General features: G+C 53.1%; 1 non-coding gene and 2 pseudogenes across 1 annotated transcript; all 3 read right to left on the reverse strand.

Annotated features, from left to right (window-relative positions):
- Positions 1-2,819: 2,819 nt before the first annotated feature.
- On the reverse strand, positions 2,820-3,014 carry LOC149066023 (U2 spliceosomal RNA). Its single transcript, XR_016195546.1, has one exon. It is a non-coding gene; the product is annotated as a U2 spliceosomal RNA (small nuclear RNA).
- A 4,084-nt stretch (positions 3,015-7,098) lies between these two features.
- On the reverse strand, positions 7,099-7,213 carry LOC149066024 (U2 spliceosomal RNA; annotated as a pseudogene).
- A 506-nt stretch (positions 7,214-7,719) lies between these two features.
- Positions 7,720-7,884, reverse strand: LOC149066025 (U2 spliceosomal RNA; annotated as a pseudogene).
- Positions 7,885-13,043: the final 5,159 nt, after the last annotated feature.

A 13,043-nucleotide genomic window follows, 5' to 3' on the forward strand; every position in this document is an offset into this window, starting at 1 on the left:
CAGTTGTCTATGTAAGCTCATGGAACGCATGGTCAACTATCGCCTTATGCACTACCTTGAGGTTAACAATATTTTATCTAAACATCAAAGCGGCTTTAGACGGTTCAGGTCCACAACATGCAATCTATTACGCCTTGAGACATCAATAAGACAAGCATTCGTAAAGAGGGAGCATATGCTAGCCATATTTTTCGACATAGAAAAGGCCTACGACCGTACTTGGAGGCACGGAATTCTTTCCGACCTCTATAATTGCGGCTTGCGGGGCAACTTGCCCATCTTCATTAAGAACTTTCTCGCTCGCCGCATCTTCCAGGTACGGATCGGAAGTACATTATCAGCTCCCCAAATCCAAGAACAAGGTGTACCTCAAGGTAGCATTTTAAGTGTAACACTTTTTATTTTAAGACTCAACGGGGTGTTGAACCAACTCCCGTTGTCAGTCACTGGCGCACTATACGTGGATGATCTGTTGATATCATATCAATCAGTGAATATGAGGTCAGCCGAGAGACAATTACAAACCGCACTCAACAAGATCAGCAAGTGGGCTCATAATAACGGCTTCTCTTTCTCCGCTGACAAAACCGTCGCTGTGCATTTTTGCCGGCGTCGTGAGCTTTATGATGACCCACAATTATTTTTAAATAATAGTCAAATACCTATTGTAGAGAATACAAAATTCCTCGGCATTACATTTGACAAGAAACTTACATTTAAACCTCATATTTCACAGTTGAGAGCTCGTTGCATGAAGACGATGAACCTCTTGAAGGTCATCTCTTCTACATCATGGGGAGCAGACCGTAAGTCGCTCCTCCACTTATATAAAGCTCTAATACGATCAAAGCTCGACTACGGTTCCATTGTATACGGGTCAGCACCTCGGAGTCATCTGAGTGTGCTCGACCCAATTCATCATCTCGCTCTCCGCATTTGCTCTGGAGCTTTCCGAACTTCTCCCATAGAAAGCCTCTATGTCGAATGCAACGAGCCATCACTGACATCAAGACGCCAACAACTTTCTTTGAAATATTATATCAAGATGAAGTCTTTACCAGGTCATCCACTTCATAATGTCATTTTCAATCCGTCATTTCATAGACTTTTTGCTGCTCGACCTTTATGTGTTCCATCGTACGGTCTTCGTATGAGGGCACTTGTAGAAGAAAAACAAATAGACATCAGTCGTGTGGCCCCAGTTGCTTTGCAACTGGCGCCATGGGAGCAGTCTCTGCCAGATGTCTCTCTTTCATTATCGTTATACTCTAGAGCCACCACAGCAGATGTTATATATCAACAGATATTCTTCAGGCACAGGGGTATGTACAACAGGTACTTCCCCATATATACCGATGGCTCCAAGAGTCCTGGGCATGTCGGTTGTGCCTACATCTGCTGTGAGGAGACATCTTTCAAACTTCACGACACATTCTCTATTTATTCGGCAGAACTGTACGCAATCCTTCAGGCTCTACGTCATATACGACGCAAACGCCACCGACGATGCATCATTTATAGCGACTCTCTCAGCGCATTGCAAGCACTGTGTTCCTTCACTTTTCACACTCATCCATTCATCCATGCCATTTTTCATGAACTGCATCACCTCATTCATCACGGTACCACAGTAAAATTTTACTGGGTACCAAGTCATGTAGGAATACCGGGCAACGAAAAAGCAGACAACGCAGCTCGAACAACAACTAACATTGACAATAGCCTTTTGGTTCCTGCCAGTGACCACTTCTCAATCCTCCGGGAAGTGATGCATCGCCACTGGCAGGATCATTGGAACAATCAAGTTAATAATAAACTTCATGTCATCAAGCCCACACTTGGCCATTGGCGTTCGAGCTGCAGAACTTACAGAAAGGAGGAAGTTCTGCTTGCCCGGTTACGCATAGGACACAGTCGCCTCACACAATCATATTTATTATTACGAGAGAGTCAACCAGAGTGCCCTCATTGTCAAAGTCCATTGACCATTGCTCATGCTTTTACTTGTTCACATCATCGTCATCATTTTACGACCGCTTTTGGTCATAGTCATCTTTCACTTCATGACATTTTAAATGACAATAGCGATGCATCTCGCATTTTTAAATTCATCAAAGCCATTGGTTTATACGACAAATTATAGTTTTTACAATTTATGTCATTGTTTTACGTTCCATGTTCCGTTTTATATGTTTTAGTTTTTTGACATGACAGAATGACATTTTTCTCATTTTTATGTCTTGCTTTGGCGCAGTTTGACCAAATTGGTCCTTGCGCCAATAAATTGAAAATCCAATCCAATCCAATTCAAATACCACTCACTTCTTTTCGGCGGCGAGTTTATTATTGCTGACTTGGTGCACCCTACGCATGACCCAACTATCGGCGGACGCCCGTGACCAGGGCAAGGGAGATAGAGAAGGCCTCGTTAGACCCATTGGTGAGGGACTGGAGAACTTTGAGACTCCGTTACGGCTGCGGAACCTTTAATGGGACCTTGATACCAATGGGGAGGACCTTTAGGAGGTCCTACCTAGCCCGGGGGGGATGAGCCCTTAAGGGACTATTAAAAACCCGGGGGGGGGGAAGATCCCACTAGTCCTCTCGGGAGCTCTACCTCACGTTGGAAAGACCTCGCCGAACTCTGGAGCCAGTGACACAAATTCACCAACTCCATAATCCGGCCACCTGTTCCCTCCGAGGGGAGCCCAGAAGAGGCCACGCGAAGACCCAGGAGTGTGAGACCTTAAAGAGGTCCCACGGTAACCAACCCAGAGGGAAGGGACCTTTAGGAGGTCCCACGCGAGCCAAACCCACAGGGAAAGAGAACCTTTAGGAGGTCTCGCGAGAACCCAGGAAGAGTTGAGACCTTCCTGGTTCGTACTTTAAGCTGGAAGCACTCCGCCCTCTTCCAAAAATAAGTTTAATATCTTGACCCCATGTAGGAGACGTACCAGATATTAAGCTGATAAGAACAGATTTTAAAAAGCTTTTATTCATGTTTTAAAAAGGATTTTTACATGGCCCGACATAGGGTCTTTTGTCAACCTGCTTTCCAGGGAGTGAGACACGAATCATCTGATGCATTTCTTACATGCGCTACTTTTGACGGAATTTACATTTGTTGTCTCGGACTTTCATATACATAAAATTTGGATGCTTCTACATATGACAACTTCGCACTTCATGCACATAGATTCGGACATTTCTTTACATTGGTTCGGACATTCAAAAATAAACATAGATTCGGGCACAAATATATACAAGGCGCGGTGCAGTTTCTGTACAACAGGATTCGGGAACTATATTTACAATTGATCACTACCTGATGCAATTAATGGTGATTGCCCATAGATTGCCCATGGTGATGCAATCTTGTGATAAGAGTTCAGAAAGGTGGTGGACATGTATGCGAGACAATCGGGGGGGTATTTACAATTCTGGGTCATTCGGCACTGTTCTTGCGTTGGGATGCTCAGTCCCTTGGGCGGGTGCAGCGTGTCGGTTGGCTGCTGAGGCTGTGAGCTGCATAGTCCTGCCAGTAGACTGTCGGATCCCGGAGATGAATTCTATGTAGATGTCTCGGGATGCGGAAATCGTCTCGCTAACTATAAGCTTCTTCATTAACACAGCGTACTTACGGGAGCACAGGCGGGATACTATCTTGTCGTTTAGCGGGTCCCACGAACCAAGTGCGCCTATGATAATGGCTCCAAAGCGGACGTCCGTGTATCTTTCCTTTAGAAGATTCACGAGGGGGGCGGTACTTCTCATCCTTCACCCTCCTTGCTGTGGCGAAGGCTTCCTGACCGTTTTCAAACTGCACTGTCACGTCCAGGACCAAGATGGCGTTGTCTTTTTTCAAGATCAGGTCCGGACGCAAGGTGGAGCCCATCACCGGACGATTTTCCGATAAGACCTCCCACCTTCCGCTTGCCGCCTTCTTCAGTCTGTCGACCACACCATTATGTCTTGCTGTGTATAAGGGACTGTACGCCATGCAGTGATCCACAGGCGGCGAACTAGGCTGGTTGTGACCATGAGCACTCGACATCGACCCCTCTCCCGCGGGCGGAGCTGTCGGCAAGGATCTGGCATGGTCGTCTAGCTGCGTGGGAGCAACTGCGTTCGGGTTGTCTGACCCGCGTGTGTCCGGACCCGCACTCTGCCTTTCTGGTGGCAGAGGCCGGGGCGCTGTGCGGTCGGGCTCTTTGGGTCCATCCCCTGGTCCGCGCGTGCTTCTGTCTCCGGTGGTTCTTTAGTCCGTCTTTCGTTGCGAATGCAGCCACACAATCAGAGCAACGGTGCTAAAGTGCGGACTCCGCTTGATCGAGGAGTGGGCAGCTCCGTAGGCACGGGTGGTTCCGTACACACCTTTTCTTCACAGGCCCTTTGCATGTGTTGCACCAGAATCGTGAGGTGGCGATATCAGAACCGTGTTCGGCGAGAAGATGCCTCAACAGCGACTGCTTCATCGCCGTCCACGTGACTGCCTGAAATTTTCTTCTGCATCCCTCCTCTGGGCAGGCCAAGGGTCGGGGGACCGGAAACGCCATATGGAATGTGCTACCGATCACCTCGCACGCTCGACCCCTTTGCATCGGGCAGATCGGATGAACGGGTCGTGATGAGTTGCGAGCCGTGGCAGGCCTATCAGTTCCGGCTGGCTGCGACTGGGGTCGACGTCACTGTGCCGGGGGGGGGGCGACGGCGGGTTTCTTTGCTCACTCCTCACGTCCTGGTTGGATGCACTGGCTTGGTCGTGGGGCGCGCACCGACCTGGTGGCACTGTACTCTCGGCGAGGGCTTGCGCTGGCTGAATGCCGGCTCGATGTGTATCGACTGCCGGGGACAAGAGATCTGGGCCCGAAAATGTCTCCGGAGCTGTAGGGCCACGCCGCTGAAACGCGGGTCGGGCAGTGGGCACCCCTTGCGTCTCTGGCTCTACCGCGTCACCTTCAGCGGGTGATGTCGGGTGTGGCACCTCTCGACTCTATGGAATGGGGAGTCTATTCCGAGCTTGTAGGGCATTTTTGGTGCGATGTGCTAGGGGGAGCACCGTACTCTGTGACGGGGCGGGCTGCTGCGCTGACCTCGAGGGGCCTGCAATCACGAGAATTGGCGAGTCTCGTCGCTGCTGCCTCTTTCGTTTCCTTGAGGCCTTTCCGCTCGGTCCGTCCGTTTGGGTGGACGCGTCGCTGTGCAGAGGAGGACGAACCACTGGCAGGCATGGGTTCTTCGCTCAGCCTCTCTTCCTCCACTGTTGAGTCGGTTGGCAACGGTCGAGTAGTGGTGCTCTTCTCACTTGCACTTGAGCTCCTGGGGGACTGGACCTTAGTATCCTTAATCGTAGCAGACGCCAGAATAAAGATTTCAGCTGGGCCTTCTAGGGATGAATCGGCAGAGAGAAAAAGATATCTTTCTAGGACTCTATTCGGCAGCAGGCTTTTCCGATCGCGGTGAGACTCTCTCCTCCCTAGTTTGTGGTGGGGGAGTCCCCAATAAACCTTCCACTTGCACAGGGATGGGGTGTTGAATCTTCCGCAGTGAAGTGGACTTAGAACTCACTGCTGTTGGAGAGTGAATCGTCCTTCCCTTCCGGCCATGTGGGACATAATTCACCACTCATTGCTTGGTTTGGTTGGGTCTGTGACGTGTCATTATTGAGCCAGTCTCTCTCCTCAAGGTTGATGGCCAAGCGGCCCGGGGATGTCGACCTGTCACCGCTGGAGTTGCTCGTGTGAACATCACCCTCCCCGGAGTCACTAGACCACAATGTATTCGGCAACGTTGATACCGTGAAGGACTCCTCATGCAAGCCGTCCGCTTGCGCTCCTGGGGACTCGAACAGCGCGAGAGACACTTCCGGAAACAGTTCAGAATGAGATGGTGAAAAGCCTGCAATTGGAACACGATGTGCTGAACCGGGCGTCTTCAACAGCTTCCCGCTTCTCAGATTGGTCGGCATTACGTGATGTTAGCAGGGTGACCGTTATTGCTAGCACTATGGGAGGAAACCAAAGATCTTCTTACTTCAACACACTCCAGGTAAAATGACTAGACGCACCTTACGCATAACTCAGTTGGCGGCCAGTGCCCTTGACCAGGGCAGGGGAGATAGCAGCGGCCTTATTAGACCCATTGGTGGGGGGGCTGGAGGACTTTATGAGGATCCGTTAGGGTTGTGGAACCTTTAAGAGGAACCTTGATACCAATGGGGAGGACCTTTAGGAGGTCCAACCTAGCCCGGGGGGGATGAGCCCTTAAGGGACTGTTGAACAACCCCTGGGTGGGAAGATCCCACTAGTCGCCTTGGTAGCTCTACCTCTCGGTGGACAGGCCTCGCCAAACCCTGGAGCTAGTGGCAAAAGTTCACTAACTCCACACTTTGGCGACCTCTGCCCGCCGAGGGGAGCCCACGCGAAGTCCCAGGAGTGTGAGACCTCTACACGGTAACCAACCTAGAGGGAAGGGACCTTTAAGAGGTCCCATGTGAGCCAACCCCCAGGGAAAGAGAACCTTTAGGAGGTCTCGCGATAACCCAGGGAGAGTTGAGACCTTTAATAGGACTTGCTAGACAGGGGGGTGGGACACTTTAAGAGGTCCCGAGAAAAAGAAGTTGAGTACCTTTAAGAGGTCCCGAGAAAAAGAAGTTGAGTACCTTTAAGAGGCCTCGAGAGAGGGAACACGAGTGGGCATCATGCATAGACCCGAATTCTTCAAGTAACCCCGAGAGGTCATCCTGCCGAACCCAAGTTATGGATGTAGGGCAGCCCCGCCAGGCGTAGCCAAAGCTCCGAGGCTGACCCGAACACTGCCACACCACCAATTGGCTAACAGGCACTTCCGCTTACCGCACGCCCAAGGCCCAGCCATATAATGAGGCAAGGGTCCAAGGACGACGGCTAGGCTGAAATGCCTGAGATATGCCTTTCCCGGGATCACGACGAGGAGGAGACGAAGAAGAGAGAGCAGGGGTGGTCACGAGTCATCAGCCGCCAACCAGGTAATGTTTCGGGCACGCCGTTGTCTTCGCCTAACCGGACATCATCTTCAGGCAGGGACTAGCTTAACTTTCGATGTCGGAGGACCCGCGGCAAAAGTTTGGAGGGGCGTGGCACATCAAGTTGGTGCTGGAGCACCTTCACCTGGACGGTTCTCTGGTAAGATCAGCTACTACACTTTGATCTTAGCCAAAAGGCCGAGAAGCGATAACGGGATAGATGCGAATTAAAATTTAATCACAATTAACTATAATTAATGTCCTGGCTGGGGTCTGACGCGCAGTGTCGGAAGACTCGTTCGTATGTTGAAGACGACTCTTCGACCAGATGTTGCTTTCAGGTGCGTCGTCTCTGGGCTCCCGGGGCGCCGTTCCGTTCGGGTTTTGCACGTTCGACCGCTAGATGTCGACGCGAGACCAATATATACTTGCATTCTCGATCGAGAAGGGGGGGGGGGCACCCAGGAACAGGAGAAACGTCCAGGGGACCCGCGGCAGCATTTCGGAAGCGCATAGCACAACGAGGAAGCGACCGGCGTGGACCCGTCCTCACTAGGACGTGGCATCCACGTCGTCTCCTTAATAAAAAAACCAAGTCCCAGGGTCGTGCGCCGGACTTAATTTCCCGTCGACCGCTTTCTAATTTGTCGTTTTCGCCCCGACGACGAATGATTATTGCGAAATTATGAATAAAACGCAGAGTCTACTTGATTTCATGAGGATGGGCCCAACTCGAAGGTAGTGCAATATCGAGAGGACCCGCGGCAGAGGTTCAGCAAGCTGAAAGCACTCCGCCCTGTTCCAAAAATAAGTTTAATATCTTGTCCCCATGTAGGAGACGTACCAGATATTAAGCTGATAAGAACAGATTTAAAAGCTTTTATTCATGTTTTAAAATTTTCTTACATGGCCCGGTATGGGTCTTCAGTCAACCTGTTCTCAGGGAAATAGACAAAGTACTCTCATATTCTTCGATCCTTGGACTATACATATATTCTAGAGGTTTGCACAACACGGTACGTCAAGTTATATACAATACTGCGGGATTTATATAAGCGGAATATACATTACTGAGACTATACAACACTTATGTACATTGCGGATTCAGATGATATACAATGAATGCGTGAATTTACAAAGAAATGGGAGCATGGTGCGGAATATACAATGATGCGATACAATATAAGGACATGGTTACGGAATTCTGTACAAATGAGACATGGGTGCGAACGAGATACAGACATTGGTGCGGACATATGTGACAAGAATGAATATACAGAGTGATTTATATACACAGTCCATCGGGGGGGATGTTTACATTAGTGGGGCCGCTGAGTTTGCTTGCGTGTTGTCGCGGGCAGTTCTTACAGCACTCGTATTGTCCGTAGACGTTGTTGGGCGCAATGTTCTTCCAGAGGTTTGCCGGATCCCCGAGACCTACTCCACGTACGTGTCTCGGGACGCTGCGATAGTGTCGCTCACGATCAGTTTCCTCATCAGGACGGAGTACCGACGAGAGCACAAACGCGACACTATTTTGTCATTTAGAGGGTCCCATGACCCTAAGGCACCCACGATGATGGCTCCGAAGCGGACGTCCGAGTATCGCTGCTTCAGGATCTCTAGCAGGGGGCGATACTTCTCTTCTTTCGTCCTTCTGGCGGTGGCGAACGCCTCCGGGCCATTCTCGAACGTCACGGTCACATCAATGACCAAGATCGAGTCGTCTTTCCTCAATATCAGGTCCGGGCGTAGCGGCGAGCCCATCACTGGCCTGTTTTCTGCGAAGACTTCCCATCTTCCACTGGCTGCGTTTTTCACCCTCTCCACGATGTTGTTGTGGCGTGCTGTATACTGTGGGCTATAGGCCATGCAATGGTCCAGCACGTGCGGGAGGGTCTCATTCTGGTAACCACACTTGCGGCACCGCTTGGCTGCCGGATCACCCTCGTGGCGGTACCCATTGAGCGGTACGAGACCCAGCCTCGCGCGGTGGATGAACCGCCAGTCGGCGAAGCGGGTAAAATTACCCTCCCTGTGGAAGTGTGTTGAGGCCTTCGAGCGTGAGTAGCTGTGTGAAGTCTTGCCTTGATGTGCCATTGCTGCCAGCTCAGCAGAGTGCCGCTTACGAACGATACCTCGGAGGGTCTTGAATACCGCCCTCCTGTCAGAGATGGTTGTTTCTCCGATCTTCACGGCTACCTGACGGTCGTCTGTCAGTTCCCACTCCAGCTGCAAGTGCTCGGAAGCCATCCGTTCTCTCGACCATACCGAGGATGTCGGGTGGGATGTGTGTCTCGCAGCCGACCTTGTGAGGAATGCGTTGATCTCCGCGGTTGAAGGGTTCGCTTTCCGGAGGCATGCCGCCACGTATTCGCTGAGGTCACCCCATGCCGTGTTCTGCACTATCGGGTCCCTTGAGGTGAGCAGTTTTACCGCTGCGTCGACTGCGGCCTCGGGAATACCGAAAAGACCATCCCTCGTGTCTCCGTGGATATAGGCGTTAGCGGCACGCTTCGGGACGTTAAGGGTGTTCTTGATGAGAGGCCTTAGCTCGTTGTCAATGCGGCGCCATTCTCCCTTCTTCCGTTGTGCGGTGCGTAGCGTGTATTGTAGTGAAGGATAGAAAAAGCTTTTCAGCGCATCTAGCCTTTGCCAAGGGGCGAGGTTTGATGTCAGAATGTCGGTGCCGTACTGCACGCACTGCTCGAGCGAGGCGTTGTCCGGGAGGAGCCGAAAGCCTATAGGTTTCCCCAAGAATTTTCCATGGCACCCGTCGGTTACTGTAGGGATGGGTGTGCCGTTGACCTCAAACACTGCGTTTCTGCAGCCAGCTGGTGCGTGGGAGAGGTGCATCGAGTAGCACTTTTGTGGATTTATTTTCAGCCCGAGGTGGGAGGATACTTCACACACATTGTCGATTTGGTTCCGGAGTGTTGTCGGGTTCTCGGCAATGATGAGCACGTCGTCAGCGTATGCGAGCACGTCGTGGGAGTCCACACTTTGCTGGGCGGCCCGCAGGACGGGGTCTACACAGATGTTGAATAGCAAGCCGCTCAACAGGCATCCCTGCCGGACACCCTGCACGACGGGGAGCTCTTCTGAAGCTCCATCGTCCGTATGGTACGACGTGGTGGCCCCGTCATACAGATCCCTGGCGACCTGTATGAATTTCGGTCCTGCCCCCGAGCGCATGAGGGTGTGTGCGATCACGTCGTGCGGGATGGATCCGAACGCATTTGAGTAATCCAGTGACAGTATGCATATGTCATTCGAGCTTCTCCTCGCCTTCTGTATTCGCTGCTCCAACATGAAATTGTTTTCGAATGCCCCATCGAACTGTAGGAACCCCTTCTGGGACGGCGATAAGACGTCGTGCGCGCTTATCCATGATGACAGACGTTTGGAGAGGCATCCCGTGTACAGCTTATATATTGTTGGAGTCAACGCGATCGGCCTCCAATTCCCCACTTGGGTCGGGTCGCCACCTTTCGGAACAAGAATAGTTCTTGACCTCTTCCACTCTTCTGGGATCTTATTGCGTTTTAAACACCCGTTGAATATGACATTCAACGCCTTCGCCTCCGGGTCTACCCCCAGCCAGTGTTTGTAGGTTAATCTGTCGGCACCTGGGGCAGAGTTCTCCGCACGCTGCAAGCGGATGAGCACCTCTGCTGGTGAGAGTGGGGTGAGGTCCACTGGCTCGAGCGCCGGGTGAGGGTGGGAGACGTCGTCCAGCAGCGATGTGTCGAAGTCCGATGCTGTTTGGAACCTCGCCACGATTTCTTCGGTGGGAATCGCGCATCTTTCCGCTTCGACGATCGCCTTGACTGCTCGGCGCCTATTCCTCCTGTATAAGCGTTGAATATCCCGGTGATTCCGCGGGTTTGCGCTTCTGTTTCTGGTGCCACCTGTTACCTCCGGGAGTCTAACAAATTCCTGCGTGAAGGTGGTAAACTCCCCCACTATTCCACAGAAGGTGTCCCAGTTGTTCTCATCGAGGACCGGCAGGAGCTCACGGAGTCGGCGGGCGAACGGGGCAGACGGATCCTCATCGTTCTGAGGGTCGCGAGGGACCGCGTCACTTGGCTGGGCATCTTGCTCGTGGTTGTCATCCGGCACGTCGTGGGGTTCCAACTGCTGGGAGTCGGTTCCTGGCCCAGTCGGTTGGCTTGAATTCGGTGTCGGTGATCCGATTTCTCCGTTCGCTTGTGGCGGGTGTGCTTGCGGCGGGGGGTGTGGCACTCCTTGTTGATTCGCATGAATTTGTGGCGGTGCTTGCCGCTGTTGCTGTCTGTGTCTGGATCGGGCGTGATTCCGCAAGCCGGGGAATCGCGCACCTGTCGTGGGCGGCGGAGACGGGGATATCCGGTGTGTGTTGGCGGCAGGCAGATTTCCTAGACCAGCCGGGGTGGGCAGCAGCGTGGCTCGTTGTTCTCATCGAGGACCGGCAGGAGCTCACGGAGTCGGCGGGCGAACGGGGCAGACGGATCCTCATCGTTCTGAGGGTCGCGAGGGACCGCGTCACTTGGCTGGGCATCTTGCTCGTGGTTGTCATCCGGCACGTCGTGGGGTTCCAACTGCTGGGAGTCGGTTCCTGGCCCAGTCGGTTGGCTTGAATTCGGTGTCGGTGATCCGATTTCTCCGTTCGCTTGTGGCGGGTGTGCTTGCGGCGGGGGGTGTGGCACTCCTTGTTGATTCGCATGAATTTGTGGCGGTGCTTGCCGCTGTTGCTGTCTGTGTCTGGATCGGGCGTGATTCCGCAGACCCCTCCCGCTGGGGAACGAGTCAGGGCATTCCGGGCATTGGTGTTTTGACGGCTGACTGTTCGGGAGGATGAGCTGGCCGTTGCGCAGACATCTGTGGTTTTTCACCTGCTGGCGCTTGATGGGGTTTCGGCAGTGGCCACACCAGAAGCTTGATGCCTCCATATCCAGGCTGTGGTCGGCGAGGAGGTGGCGCAGGAGGGACTGCTTCATTGTCGTCCATTGCTTGGCCCGAAACCTGGCTCTGCATCCTGCTTCCGGGCACTCCATCGGGCTGGCGACGGGGAAGACGAGGTGTAGCGTCAGGGCCTCCCTCTGACACGTTGCGGGCGTGGAGCCGGGGAATCGCGCACCTGTCGTGGGCGGCGGAGACGGGGATATCCGGTGTGTGTTGGCGGCAGGCAGATTTCCTAGACCAGCCGGGGTGGGCAGCAGCGTGGCTCGTGGTCCCGTTTGTAGACCGTACGCTGGCGTTGGCAGTAGTGGCGGTCTCGTGATCTGCTGTGGACCTGACCCCTCTGGTGCACTGTCGTCACTCACAGGTTGCCTGGTAACCCCAGGGGGAGACTGTAGCGCCTGCACGTTGGACCCTACTTGGTTCTCAGCCGTTGGCATAACCGGCGGGGCTTGGGTCTCTGGCACTACTGTTCTCATACCTGGCGGCGACGGCGGATCCGAATCCAGCTGGCTCTCTGGAACCGGGAGGTTACTCCTGGTTTGTAACGCTTTCTTGGTCCTGTGGCCGAGTGGCAGAGCGCTGGTCTGTGAGGGGGCTGAGGGTTCAGGAATCCTTGAAGGGCTCGCGAGTACCAGTTCCGGGTCATCCCGTCCGATCCTCTTCTTCCGGCGAGCCGGTCTGTCTGTCTGCGTTGCAGCATCGCTGTGTGAGGAAGATGACGAAACGTCACTGGCCGGCGGAGGTTCGTCTCACGAGCTCGCTTTCGATCCCCTCTCTTCACCATCACTCTTGCAAGCCATGGGGGGCAGATGTACGGACAATGCACTGGACTTTGAGGTGTCAGGCGATAGGGACAGGTCACGCTCCAGGTCTGACGATGTTGGCAGGCGTTCCGGGGAGATCGTTATGTCTCCAGCTCTCACTGCTACCTGGCGAGAGTCCGTCAGCTCCCAGACCAGACCTAGGTGTTCAGCGGCCATCCGTGCTCTCGACCAGACGGACGTTGTGGGGTGCGACGTGTGTCTTGTCCCAGTCCGTGACAGAAAGTTGTTTATCTCGTCCATTGATGGGGTTGGCTTCCTGATGCATGCTGACA

Source organism: Pholcus phalangioides, unplaced genomic scaffold (genome assembly GCF_987345545.1).
Source record: "Pholcus phalangioides strain wild (caught in Gottingen) unplaced genomic scaffold, Ppha-v1.0 ptg000036l_1, whole genome shotgun sequence".
NCBI lineage: Eukaryota > Metazoa > Arthropoda > Arachnida > Araneae > Pholcidae > Pholcus > Pholcus phalangioides.